Genomic DNA, 13,087 nt, shown 5'->3' with positions numbered 1-13,087 from the left:
GGAGCCTTGCCCACATGCTCAGGGTTTAGCTGATCGCCATATTTGGGGTCGGGAAGGAATTTTCCTCCAGGGCAGATTGGCAGAGGCTCTGGAGGTTTTTCGCCTTCCCCTGCAGCATGGGGCACGGGTCACTTGCTGGTGGATTCTCTGCTTGGGGTTTTTATAGAAGTGGAGGGGTAGGGTTCTGTGGCCTGCTTTGGGCAGGAGGACAGACTAGATGATTGTATCGGTCCCTTCTGACCTATAAGTCTATGAGTCAATGCCACCAACAGCCCATAAGAGGGTGCTCTACACACACCCACACAGCTGCAGAAAGCAGCCGTAAAAGTCGCAAACCCCAGTTCGGGTTTGCCCACAAAGGGGTTAAAACAACCAGCCGCAGCCTCCACAGCAGCAGCCTGGGAACAGCAAGTGCCCTGCTCTCTGGCATCTAACCAGGTGATCCTTCCTTCTCCAGCTGGGCTCCCTGTCCTTGCTGCCAGATCCCAGAACCATGGGAAGGGGGATGTGGATTGGAGCAATCTGCAGCATCTAGAGGGATATTTGATACCAACAGCCCCTTGCATCTTTGCTGCCTCCCGCTGCTCCTGACAGGCCCGCAGCTCTTAATAGTGCAAGAGATGCCCACGGGATTTGAATGGCTGCAACAGCAAGGCCAAGCACAGAGCAGCAGCAGGGGGTGGCTTTGAACCCAGAGCTCACCCCTGCCCCCACCATCACAGGCAAGTGTCCCCCACACCGGAGATGTATAAAGTTAATTGCCTTCCCCGGGGATCATTGGTGCTCATATGCCAGGGAGGGGACAAGCTAAAAGCCTAGGTCCAGATCTTGAGGTCATGGATGCACAACTAACACCAGACACCTCTGTGTTCTTGGGGAACCAGGGTGCAGTATCCAGCCTGACTCATGAAAGACACCTCTCCCCACACCCCAGCCTCTGCTTAAATCAAAACAAAACAGAGGAAAAAATTTGCAGAGGTGCCCTCCCAGTTCTAATTCCCCTACCTCCCACAACCCTGGGCAGCGCCGACTCAAGGAGACCCTTAGGAACATGATTTGGAAGGAGCTGGTGAATTTAGGGGAGTATATGGGAAAATATGATCACCAGCCCCTCAGCATCCTGATTAATGCTTTGTCTCAGGCTATGCAGAGTTAATGCAGGGAGCTCCACTAAGCAGGTTCAGCTCGATGGGTATGAGGGAGAAACTGTCTCCCATGGTTTGTCTCTTGGGAGTGGTGATTTGCCTGTTAAGAAAAGCCATCCCAATCTCCCAGTGTTTGTCTGTGAACAGCCATGTGGTCTGTGACAAGCAGGGCCGGCTTTAGGCCAGTTCCACCAATTCCCCCAAATCGGGCCCCGCGCCTAAGAGGGCCCAGTGGCAGGGCCACCCAGAGTGGGGGGCAAGTGGCCAAGAATCCCTTCCCTGGCTAGAGGTGCCTTTTTAATTTTTACTCACCCAGCGGTGCTCCGGGTCTTTGGTGGCATTTTGGCAGCGGGTCCTTCACTTACTCCGAGTCTTCGGTGGCATTTCGGCAGTGAGTCGTTCAGTGCCGCTGAAGACTCAGATCGCCGCCCGGTGAGTACAAGCTCCACGTGTTTTTTTATGTGTTTTTTTCTTTTAGTCATCCCTACCGGGGCCCCATCGAAACTGTTTGAATTGGGCCCCGCACTTCCTAAAGCCAGCCCTGGTGACAAGAGGGAGGAAAGTTCAAACTGTTTGTATAGTCAAAAAAGCAATTTCACTGCTGGGGGAGAAAATGTCTCCATGTTCTGTCTGTGGAACAGGCAGAAGGTACCTCTGAGTTTATGCTGACTGAGGATTTGTCAGTTGTGCCAGATGTTGTTCTGGACACTCAGGAAGGAAGTGTTCTTAGGATTGTGTCTGCTGGGCATAGGCGGCAGGTTCTATATGGTTGCGGTGCTCAAGCACCAGGAATATTCAGGGCTGGGGGCCCTGCTCCAGCAATATTTGGAGCTGGGTCTCTCTCCCGGCCCTGCCTGGATCGGGCCCCGGCCCCTGCAGGTCTCCCCCTCCGCCCCGCTGCATCCCTGCCTGGAGCGGGTCCTGGCCTCCGCCTGCCAACCTCCGCCCCCCCGTGTGTCCCCCACCGGTGGGTCTCCCCGCCCCGCCGCGTCCCTGCCTGCTTCTGCTGCCGGAGCAGAACTGCTGTCTGGTGCCCCAGGGTCCTAGTGCCTGCCATCCCCTACTGGCAAGGCAGGCTGCCCTTACCCTGCCCTTCGGCCCTAGCCCTGAACCTCTCCATCACCCCAAACCCCTCAGCCCCCCACACCCTAATCCTCTGCCTCAGCCCTGAGCCCCCCCACATCATGAATCCCTCATCCACAGCCCTCAGCCCACACCTCAACCCTCTGCCCCAGCCCTGAGCCCCCCCGCAGCATGAACCCCTCATCCTCAGACCCAACCCTCATCTCCCTGCACCCTAATCCTCTTCCCCAGACCTGAGCCTCCCTCGCATCATGAACCCCTCATCCTCAGCCCCACAGCCCTCACCCCACACCCCAACACTCTGCCCTAGCCCTGAGCCCCATCTTGCGTCATGAATCCCTCATCCTCAGCCCCACAGCCCTCACCCCTGCACTCCCTAACCCCAAACTCCCTCCCAGAGCATGCACCCTCTCCCAGATTGTGTACCACCTCCCCTTTCCCACACACCCCTTCCCACCCCCAAACTCCCTCCCAGAGCCTGCACCCCTCCTCCCTTCCTCCACCCCTGCCCCCAGTCCAGAGCCTGCACCCAAACTCCATCCCAAAGCCTGCACCCCTCACCCCCTCCTGCCTCGGAAGTTATAACCCCTGCCGACCAGTTGCGCTTCGCATTCCTTTTTGCTGGGCCTCCTTCCGAAGAGGGGCGAAGGGGCAGGTTTTGGAATGGATCTGCGAGACAATTCTCAGAACACAGTTTACAAAGTGGTAACCGTCTTTTTCTTCGTTCGATGGCTTGCTATCATTCCAGTTATGTGTTCCCAGCTTATTTGTAGGCGGTTGTGGGGTCGGCTGACATATGAGCGACGTATAAACTGCTGAGCCAAAGGCTGCGTATCTTTGACTGTTGACCAGGCATAATGCGAGCACGGGTATGGACCGGGCTGGAGACTGCGCATAGATTTCATTGGTAGGTACGGTTCGCAAGGCGGGCAGATGAGGCTGAATGTGAGCTGCATGTGTTGTGGCTTGGGGAATGTGAGCAATCATAACAGTGCGGGTGAGTCATCACCCAGATGGATATTTCTTGGAGGAAACGGTAGCTCTCTCTCTCGGTCTGCTTACTGCGACCGCGAGTTGGAGGCGATTACAATGTTTTGTCTGCTCAACTAATGCAAGCGTCTACGAGTCCAGGGAGTGCAATTGTTGACCCATCGCGTTGTGTGTTACATGCACACCGAACACTTAGGGTATGGAAGTCAGGTTGTGGTCCTAATACCTTGTCTTTCGGACTACTCGGTATGTCGGAACTCACATTAAGAGCCTGAGCTCGAGGATCATCGGGTCTATGTATGGTTCGAGGACGCTGTCTTCAAGACAGGTTATAGCGCGAGCAGGTCGCTAGACGTGTCGAATGGGAAGGAGATAAGTGGTTTCTAGCCCCGCGTTGAACGGTCCCGGTTTGGGGCTGGGCCGGTCGTACCATTAGGGTGTTTTGGCTTGCAACTTGAGGACCTCGAAACCATGCGGTGTGACCACCGAACGACCCTTAGCTGGATTGGAAGGTAGGATGGCTGCCCAAGTGTACCATACGGCGATGACACGCTAGGCCCGCTGTGGCAGTCAGAGGGTCGTCAATAGGGGATCGAGACCTGCAGGAGTAAGATTTAGGCGTGTCGCACTGTAGGAGAAACGCTTCCACCTGGCCAGGTAGGTTGAAGGTGAAGGCTTCTGCTATCCTTAGATAGTCCGTGCCGAACTGCTGCCAGAACCACACCATAGAGAGTTGAAGGTGAGAGATGAGGATTTTCAGGCTGTGTTGTTTGTGGTATTGTTGGTGGTCAAAGTCTGCCGCAGTCCTGAGTTGTTCTGGTGGTTGTGGCTAGGGCTGAATTTGGGGTAGAGCTATCTGACGGGGCTACGAGGCATTCGTTGTGGTGATCGTGAGCTTGCCTTGGACCACGCTGGCGTCTGTGGATCATGATACGCGCGCCCTGACCCTGTAGAGTGTGAGCAGGACCCAGATAGCCAGTCCCCGGGACGGTAAGGTGGAAGGAATAAGGTTGTTGGCCTTCCCCGGCTTGAGGGACAGCATCGAGATCGGTCCTGGGGCGGACTTGGAGGGGGGAAGCTCGGACATTTCGTGTTTCGTGTAAGCGTAACAGGTCTATATGGGGAGAGAATACCCCACTTCTGGCACGTGCTCACTCAGGCAGGGCAATCTTCATCGCGACAGTGAAGTACCTGTTGTGAGCTCGTTCAGAAGCGCCAGGGCCTGCTACAAAGGATGGCCCTACCGATTTATTGAGTGGCTCTTCTCGTCATCAGAGTGGTGGCTTTGGGACAAGAGAAGTGTGGATACTGTCCTGTCTCCCGGTTGTTGTGGTTTGTGACACTCTCGAATCCGTTGATTGAGACTCGTATTTAAACTACCTGAGGCCGGGGGGTGCTAGTGCTGCCTGTGATACCCCTAGCCCCACCAGGCACGATGGCCTTTGCTCTCATTTCTTGGCCTTAGATTGTGGAGTCCATCTCTGATGTCAAGATATTCCAGGGCATGAAATGAAGATTTGGGAGGAAATTTCTGACCCACATAAGGGCTTATTTTCACAACCTGTTTATAAGAGTTTGGTTGGGTGTGTGGGGTGCAGGCTTCAGATCCTTCGGTAGCTTGATTGGTGTAATCAGCATAACTTCGTTTCCAGTAGTGCAGGTCAATAGAGGATATTACCCAGTTATTGACACCACGCTTTGAGGATTTTTATTCCTTGTGTGTTTCTCGTTCATTTCTATGTTCCAGGACGGCTCCAGTATACCCATCAATGGGCTCGCCTTCATATAGAGTGTATTGGTATTGGAGTCTATTCATGTTCAGCAGGGGGTGACACATGCTTATTACTGCCACATTTATGTCCCGCCCAGTGGCAATGGATCACCCACAGGAACTTGCACCAGCATCCAGGCTTAAGACTCCGTTGTTCCGGCCTGTATTTCGGAGCCTTGGTATGAAGTGGGCTTGGCGTGTTTTTAGCAATGTGCAGTGGGGTCCTGATTATGGCCCGGGGAAATCCCATCAGATCACCCATTAATTGCGGCCCTTCCTATCCGTCTTTTGCTTCAGGCGTTTGATTAGTGGACGATTAGCCACATCTGGGAGACGTGGGGAGCAAGATTTTAAGTCGATTTGGCGCTGCTTGGCCCCCTAAGAAGAGGGAAAAAAAGTGGGTACTTTGTGTATCTTTTCCGCTCAGTGATTCCGTTTGGGCCCCTGTATACTCGGGGTTTACGCTGCCAGAGTTTTTTGAGCCATAGTTGTAGGCGTGGATGACGGGGCAGAGCTTAAGCATGGTTTGGTTACACAGGCAGGCAGCCATGGGACCAGCGGGGAAGAACTGTAGCAGGTGGGACCCGAGGTCCAGTTGGGGAGATTTGCATGGAGACATCGAGATGCTCAAAATTCACGCGTAGGGCTCGTGTATGCTCTGTCCCCGCGTGACAAGATGGTGGCGAGTGTTGTTCGCGTACAGGAGACCAGGACTCGCCTCCTGGAGCAGGTTCCAGAGTGGCCCGCTCGGACAGATGTTAACTGAGGCTCTGCGTGAATGGGGCAGAATAAGTGTGGGGTTTCCATAGTGTGCTATGGGACATGCAGCTAGCAGGGTCCTTATGACGTGTGATGCCCCAGACTGGAAGAGTGATCTTGCTCTCGCTATATGGTAGGCTCTCTTTCGAGTCAGCTTTTGTGTCAGCTACCAGCGAAACCGAGGCTCCCATACTCTCAGACGGACCACCCCCGCGGCCGGGGAGGAAATCGCAGGGGAGGGAGGGTGCGATGCATTATGAAGAGGCGCCCACCTAGGTGGAGATCCGGCAACCTATGAGGGTTCATGCTGTGGTTGTTTTGGTGCGAGTGATGTGATGAAATGAGGGAGGACTCGCGCTCAGTGAACCCCGGAGGTGAATAGGAAGCCAGACCTGTTACTGAACTCTGGTTGTGTTGGGCATATGGAGTAGCGGTGAAGAGTTTTGTGAAAGTTCCTTTTTGCTTGGGGTGGCAGGGGAGGCTAAGTGACTTCTATTAAGTGCGTATACACGGGGCATGAGGGGCGCAGTAAGTGGGGGTGTTTGCAGAAGGAGGAGGGTTGGTGTCGGATCCCGGACCTGAGTGTATGAACGTTCGGTGGTACTTTTATGCACACTCGTTAATTTGGATCGGCACCGCTACATTTACCTCTGGGGTCTGTTCTCGAGGTTCAGGATTACAGAAGGTCTCTTAAATGAGTTATCGTTCGAAATAGGAAGCACTGGTTCATTGATTCGAAGCATCAGATGATTATTCCGTTTCGACGAGCAATCAGCAAAGTAGAATCTCCATTTCTTAAAGGCTATTACGGTGAGGGGAGAGAACAAACTTAAAAAGAGACTCTCCCTTGAGGCGTGTGGATTGAATCGAAGAAGGGAGACGCTAATCAACGAGGCAATTTAGAACTCCGTGCTGCTACCCAATCACCATGTGTTTCGGCAGTGACAACTTTCTCTTTTTGACCATCATAGTGTAGAGACAGAAATCTCTGTGCCTATGCATGTGTCTGTCCACTAGTCTCTAGCGAATTGATTTTAGTATTTTTTTTTTTAAAAACCTGTTCCTGATAAATAGTGTTTTCTCTGGTCTATGCATAGAAGGTGTAATATCGCGGCATGGGATGGTACAGTCTCTTAGGAGTAAAGATACAATGTATTGCGAATAATATTTGTTTCTTAGTATATGTTTTATCATTTTTATGTATCACGTGCAAAATATCTTTCACAATACAAAGATACTGATACAAAATTGCTGTGTCCTTTCTTCAAGATCATTGGAAATCAGGCTATCATAGTCTATAGGTATTTTGGTATAAAATAAGATACTATGCCTGGTCCTTCATAGATGTGGTGCTGAACCCAAAAACATATGTGTAGGCCAATTATAACGGCCTCAATCGACATATCTTGTGATGAGTCCTATACAAAAAGAGCTACTATGTTGTGCAGTTTTACGCGCGTTGACTCCATAAAACCGAGGAATTTTTTAGGCGGATACGAGTAACGGATAGTTCTCGCTTTCTGATCCTCTACTCTGTTTAAAGGTGCTTAAAACTAGTAGTATTAGTGGGTAGAAATATGGTGCCCTACTTGCTTGTTTCTCTCATGTGTTTTACATCTCTCTTCCTGATCCTCGGCGGTCTTTAAGTGCTTCTCTTCCCATGTGGTTAGACAGCACACCTCAAGTTCCGTGTGAGACTCTTGGCCCACCGCGAGCCTCGCGCAGGCTACGCCTCTCTCTTTCTGGGAGGGGTCAAGCCTTGATATAGATCGGAGACAAGAGGTGACCAGAGAGTTGGCAGCGCACAACGCGTGACTAGAGATACTTAGCCAAAACTCTAGGTGTGTCTCCCCTTGCTCTGGATGTAGCGTATTGTCTGATACCCCTGGGAGTTCGTTCCTGCAGTGTTCACTCGGGTTCCCGTTCGTTTTTCGACATACCTGCCACAGTGTGCACCCATCTCGCCAATGCTTACTTGTTTTCGGCTTTCTTCCCAGGTAAAGTGGTCTCCCGGGAAGAATTTGGGACCTATGCTGCCATCTGCAAGATATTTCACGGGCAGCGCGAATGGCCATAGCGCCGTTTAATTGGGTGGGCTGATCTCCGCTCTTGTAACGGGTACGCCGGCATATGCGCGCTCGCTGTAAGTCATCCTGTGGTTCTGGCTTATGCCGTGTCTTGTCTTGTGTCGCAGTGCGTATACTAGCGCGCACTATATGTGCGGACTCAGCATGTCTCGTGGCCAGCTCTGGCAGATGTTGTCGGTGTCTCCGAGTCTTAGCCGATTTGGCGCTCGGGTGCAGGAGGGGTTCGTGGGGTCCTGATGACTGCCTCCCATCGGCAGGCGCCCGCTGTTGGATGTCGTGGTGGCGGCGGCGATGCGAAGGTGGGGATGGCGTTGCCCAGGATGCCGATGGGAACTATGACGTGTTGTGTTGGCCTAGTGCCGCGCTGCGCTGAATGCATCGTGTTGGGAGGGTGGCTGTGCGCCGACGATAGGCGCAGCGTATTCAAGTACCCTCAAAAGGCATCACACTTCTAACGTGGCTGGACAAACCCAGCCACGGTGTTTCCTTTATCTTTTACGCCTACTCACCCTCGGCATCGCTGAGTGACGGTTGTAGGATCATCCAAAACCGTTCAGAAATGATTCTTCAGAATGCACAGACTTCTCGTAGTGTTTCTCTGTATGTGAGACTCGCACATTGATGTTACGTGCCCACGAGAGAGCTATGATGCCTCTCGTGCCTCTTCGCGATGTTTACGATAATTTGTTCTACCTAAAGCGCGAGACCTGAGAATTGAAGTAGGCTGCATGTGCCTATATTGCTGAGGTACTTCGCATGAGGTACGAGCCACTTAGAGACCGGTAAGACCCTCGTGGCTCGGGTCATGAAGGGATCATGACTATGATATAGCGATAGTTATTTAGTTGTGTGATTGTTTTGGCTTTTTTCGCAGCCATATAGGTTTGTGCTTGAACCGTGTGTGCGCTGGATCGTTGGAGTTGGTATGCTTTATTGTGCAATGAGACTCTTCTGTGATATGTCTTCAGGAACCTATGTGTCTCGTCGGGGAACGCGCCTTTGCTGATTGCATGATCGGGAGGATATGTGTGTGCCCTCTCACTGCATCGCTCTCTTATATGAGCAGATCGGGATAGGAAATCCTCTGGCGGCAGCTGGTCATTTGGTAAGCTGCACTCTGGAGTATTTTTTCGTCTCCCTGGCAAAGCAGTTGTGGGCACCAGTGATCACTTGCTGGTGTGTATCTCTCTGTTAGGGGATTTTTTATAAGGGCTGCGAGGTGCTTAGGTCGTGTCTCGCTGTGGCATGGGTGGCCGCCGCCCAGCGTGCACATCACAACCGCGCCCTAGAGCATATAAGATATCTATAAACCATCTGTGATATAGATCTCTTCGCTCTTTGATGAGTCTATTTATAGTTAACTCTCGTAGTCGTTAATGCCATCACCAGCTCCATACAGAAGGGTGCTACTTTATCCTGCCACCGCTACGCGGCCGGCTCAGACGCAGCACAGATTAAATGTTTCGCAACCTTTGCCTAGTCTCTCTCGACACGGAGAAATGGTGCTTGGGCCTTTTCTTTAAATAGCTTTTGTTATTTTCTCACCTAATTGGTAAGCGTACAGGCAGGCGTAGTTTGGTGCGTGACAAGAACCTCTGTGTTGGCAGTGGCCTATGTCTGGAGCAAAGCTCCAAATTTTAAAATTGTCCACCGTGTTCATCGCGCGCTGCGGGCCGGTAGTGTTAATCTGTTTTGAGGACAAAGACTAGCTGTGGCGCCGATCGCATTGACTCTTTGTCGCGGCTGGTGGTTCTATTTGACCTCCTTCATTACTGCCCACTGGCTTTTCCGCGGCTCTTGAAGGCATTGTCAGCTATCTTGCGTCGCCCGCGCTGCCATTCTTACTGGAAGTCGGAAGGAGAGTCTGGCAGCATTTGCTGGTCTTGTACTTGTCCCAGCGTGCTGTCGATTTTCTCGCGGCTCGATGGGGACTCAGCTTTGCAGGTGTGGCGCCATGCCTGTTCCCAGTTTTATCTCATATCCTCTGATTGTAAAACGTGCCAGACTGGATGTCTGGGAGGGGCGAGCACGGTTTGCCAGTTAATATGTATCCTCCACGCAGACGCTGTTCGCGGGTTTGCCATCCTCTTGATGAGTGCGGAAAGTAGCATAAGAATCGCTGCGCTCAGGTGTGCGCTTCGTTTAGTTGTTGGTGAACCGCCGTGTTTCCATGAGTAGGACTCCTTGCGAGGTCCCCAAGCTACTCTGGAGACCTCTGCCTACTGTGGACAGTTCGCATTGTGAGTGGCTCAGTGTTCCATAGGAAATGGTCTGATGGGCTCTTAGGATTTGTTGTGGTATGCGCCCACATCCAGCTTCAATACGCAGCATAGCCTCCCTTCTGTCGTCTCTCATCCTCGGGTGGGCACTGTAATTCTACTTCCCCTCGTGCATAGCATCAGGTGTTGATATGCTGCTCGCTTCTCTACCTTCTGCTTATATAATGCAAGCATGACCTCGCTCCGGCTACCCTGTCCTGGTCCTCAGCAGCATCCCTTGGTAGCTCATGTTCTCTCTGCGCTCTTCTCTCGTCGAGCAGTGCCTCTAATGCGTGTGAGACCTTTCCTGTGGCATGGTTGCGCATGCTCTCACTTTTTGCTTGGCTCAGCGGTGCTCGAGGCTCATGCCAGTTAGTCAGCGCGCGTTGTGTGTGGCTGGCAATGCGTGCCTCGTCTGGTGTTTGCCAGAGGTTGATGATGTGAGATGCAACAGCCCATATGCCTCTTGTGCTGCGTCTCGTCGGCGTCTCTCTTTGTTATAGTGGGTCTGTGCAGTCTTTTCTCATGTGGTCGTGACAAGTGCTCTGCTCGTGGTGTCTTTATCCCAGGATGGCCGTGCTCTAGGCCTCAGGTCAGAGGTCTAAGAGGAAATGCGCTGCAGTCGCTCGGTGTCTCAATCTTTAGCGTCAGTTAGGAGCAATCTACTTGTCGCTCGTGTCTCACCGCTCTATCACAGCAATGCTCTTTCACTCCAGAGCTCGCGATAAGCTTTGCTCACAGTCGCTCTTTAATATTGCTCTTTTCTCTACGGCTCATTTCGCTCTCGCTCAGGCGCGCTCCATTGGATAGCACATGGGGCGTGACAATGCTCAAGCTAGGTGGTGTTTCTGGATCTGGGTCCGATATGCCATCGCTGTGTCCTTCCTCAGACTGCTACTGTTGTATCTGTGGTGATGGTACTCTTGCTATAGTTCAGGCTGATCTGCATAGTAGAGAATCGTCTCCCCGTCCCGCTCCCGTCGTGCTGCTCCCTTCAGTCAGCAAAACGAGTCTCCAGAGGCCTCTCAGTGCACTTTCATCGGTACTGGTGACGCCATACCCCGTGTGCTAGATCCCGCTACCTCACACCCTGCCAGCGCGCTCAAGGCAGAACCTTAGGAACTGCTTTCGGCGTGGAGCTCGCTCTATTGTGTGCATGTAGTGATGGGCATAATTGGTCACCAGCCGTCTAGCAGTGCTGTTTAAATGCTTTGTCTCAAGTTTTTATGCAGAGTATCTTGGCCCTCCTCAGCAGACTAGCCACCTAAGCGTGTTGTCAGCATATAGAGATGGAGTGAGAACCTGTTCCCATAGGATTGTCATACCCTTTATGGAGGTAGGTAGTTTCTCCCTTGTTCCGAAAAGTATCCCAACTCTCCGGAGATAGTCTTGTTCTGTGATGCTCGTGTCGGTCTGTGTAACGCAGATGGGTCGGCTTTAGCCCACTCTCCACCGAATTCACCCCAAATGGCGGGCCCGCCGTTTAAAGGGCCAGTTGGCCGGAACGCACCAGTGAGGGGTGCAGTTGGCCAACGTATAGTCGTGCTCTTGGTCTCAAGTTGACTGTTTTCTCTCTCTTGTGACACCGAAGGGCGTGCTGCGTCACGGTCATTTGTGTTTGGCAGCTCGGGTGGGTGCTCTCTCTCGTGCTTGTCATCACTCTGTATTTCTCGTGCACCAGGTTGTCATGTTGACGGTCGTTCTACTGCTGAAGACGATCGATCGCTTCCGGCCAGTTGAGACTAAGCGTATGTGGTTTTTTCTCGCATACTCGTGTATTTTTTTATCCCTGGACCGGATGGCCGCATTGACGATCTGTAGTGGAATTGTGGACTCCCGCGTTTCGAGTAAGGCCAGCCCTGGTCAGACAGAGAGAGAGAGATCAACTTCTTAATAATTAGCTCAAAAAAGGCAATTTCACTAGCTGGGGGAAGACAACTAGTCATCTCATCTGTTCTGTCTGTGGACAGGTGAATGCTACTCTCGCATATTATGCTGGACTCATTGTCAGTTTGCAGTAGCTTGTCGACACTCGGTTAAGGAAGTTGTTCTTATGTTATTGTATTCTGCTCGTCATAGGCGGCCGGGTTCATAGTTTGTTGCGGATGCTTCTAAGCACACAGTAATATTCATGGGGGCCCTTGCTATCCAGGCAAATTTGGAGCTGGGTCTCTCTCCCGGCCTGCCTGGATCGGCCTCTCAGGCCCTTAGTGTTTCATACACGCCCCGCTGCAATCTGACCTTGGAGCGTGGCGTGCTCCAGTGATTCTCTAAGATAATCCCTCCCCCCTCCTGATCGCTCTGGCCAACTCTCCACCACCCCCGTGTTCTCCCACTCTGTTGGGTTTCCCGCCCCATTGACGCCGCCGTATCCGAACACAGTACACTACTCTCTGTTCTGCTTCTGCTCGTCGTGTGGTTACGTCAGAATACTGGTGTGGTGGACCCCAGGGTCTAGCTCGCTGCCATCCCTACTGGCAAGCAGGCTGCCCTTACCCCTGCCGTTCCGCTGGCCTGAATACTCCTCCATCCGTACCCAAATCCTCAGCCCCCGACACCCTACTACCTTGCTCTCACTCGAGCCCCCCCCATCTGCCATGATCACCTCATTCACAGACCTCCACACTTCACCTCTGCCCCGCCTGAGCCCCCGCAGCATTGATACCCCTCAATCCTCCGACCTCAACCCTCATCTTCCTACCCATAAATATCCTTTCCAGCCGCTGAGGCTCGCGCCCTGATCATTCGCCCTCTCATCAGTATTTCTCGTTATTTTTTACTACACAGATAAGATTCTTTTTTTACGGAAAATCGTAGACACTCGCCACAGCCCCTTCACCCCACACCCACCACTCTGCCCTGCCCTGGCCAATCTTGCGATACATTAGATCCTTATCCTCGAGCACCCTACAGCCGCTACCCTGCCTCCTTCCCCAACTCCTCAGAGTGAGCGCCCTACTCTACTCAGATTGGCTGTCCATCTCTCCCTATTCC

Source organism: Chelonoidis abingdonii, chromosome 26, assembly GCF_003597395.2.
Source record: "Chelonoidis abingdonii isolate Lonesome George chromosome 26, CheloAbing_2.0, whole genome shotgun sequence".
Lineage (NCBI taxonomy): Eukaryota > Metazoa > Chordata > Testudines > Testudinidae > Chelonoidis > Chelonoidis abingdonii.
Note: the sequence above shows the minus strand (reverse complement) of the source record.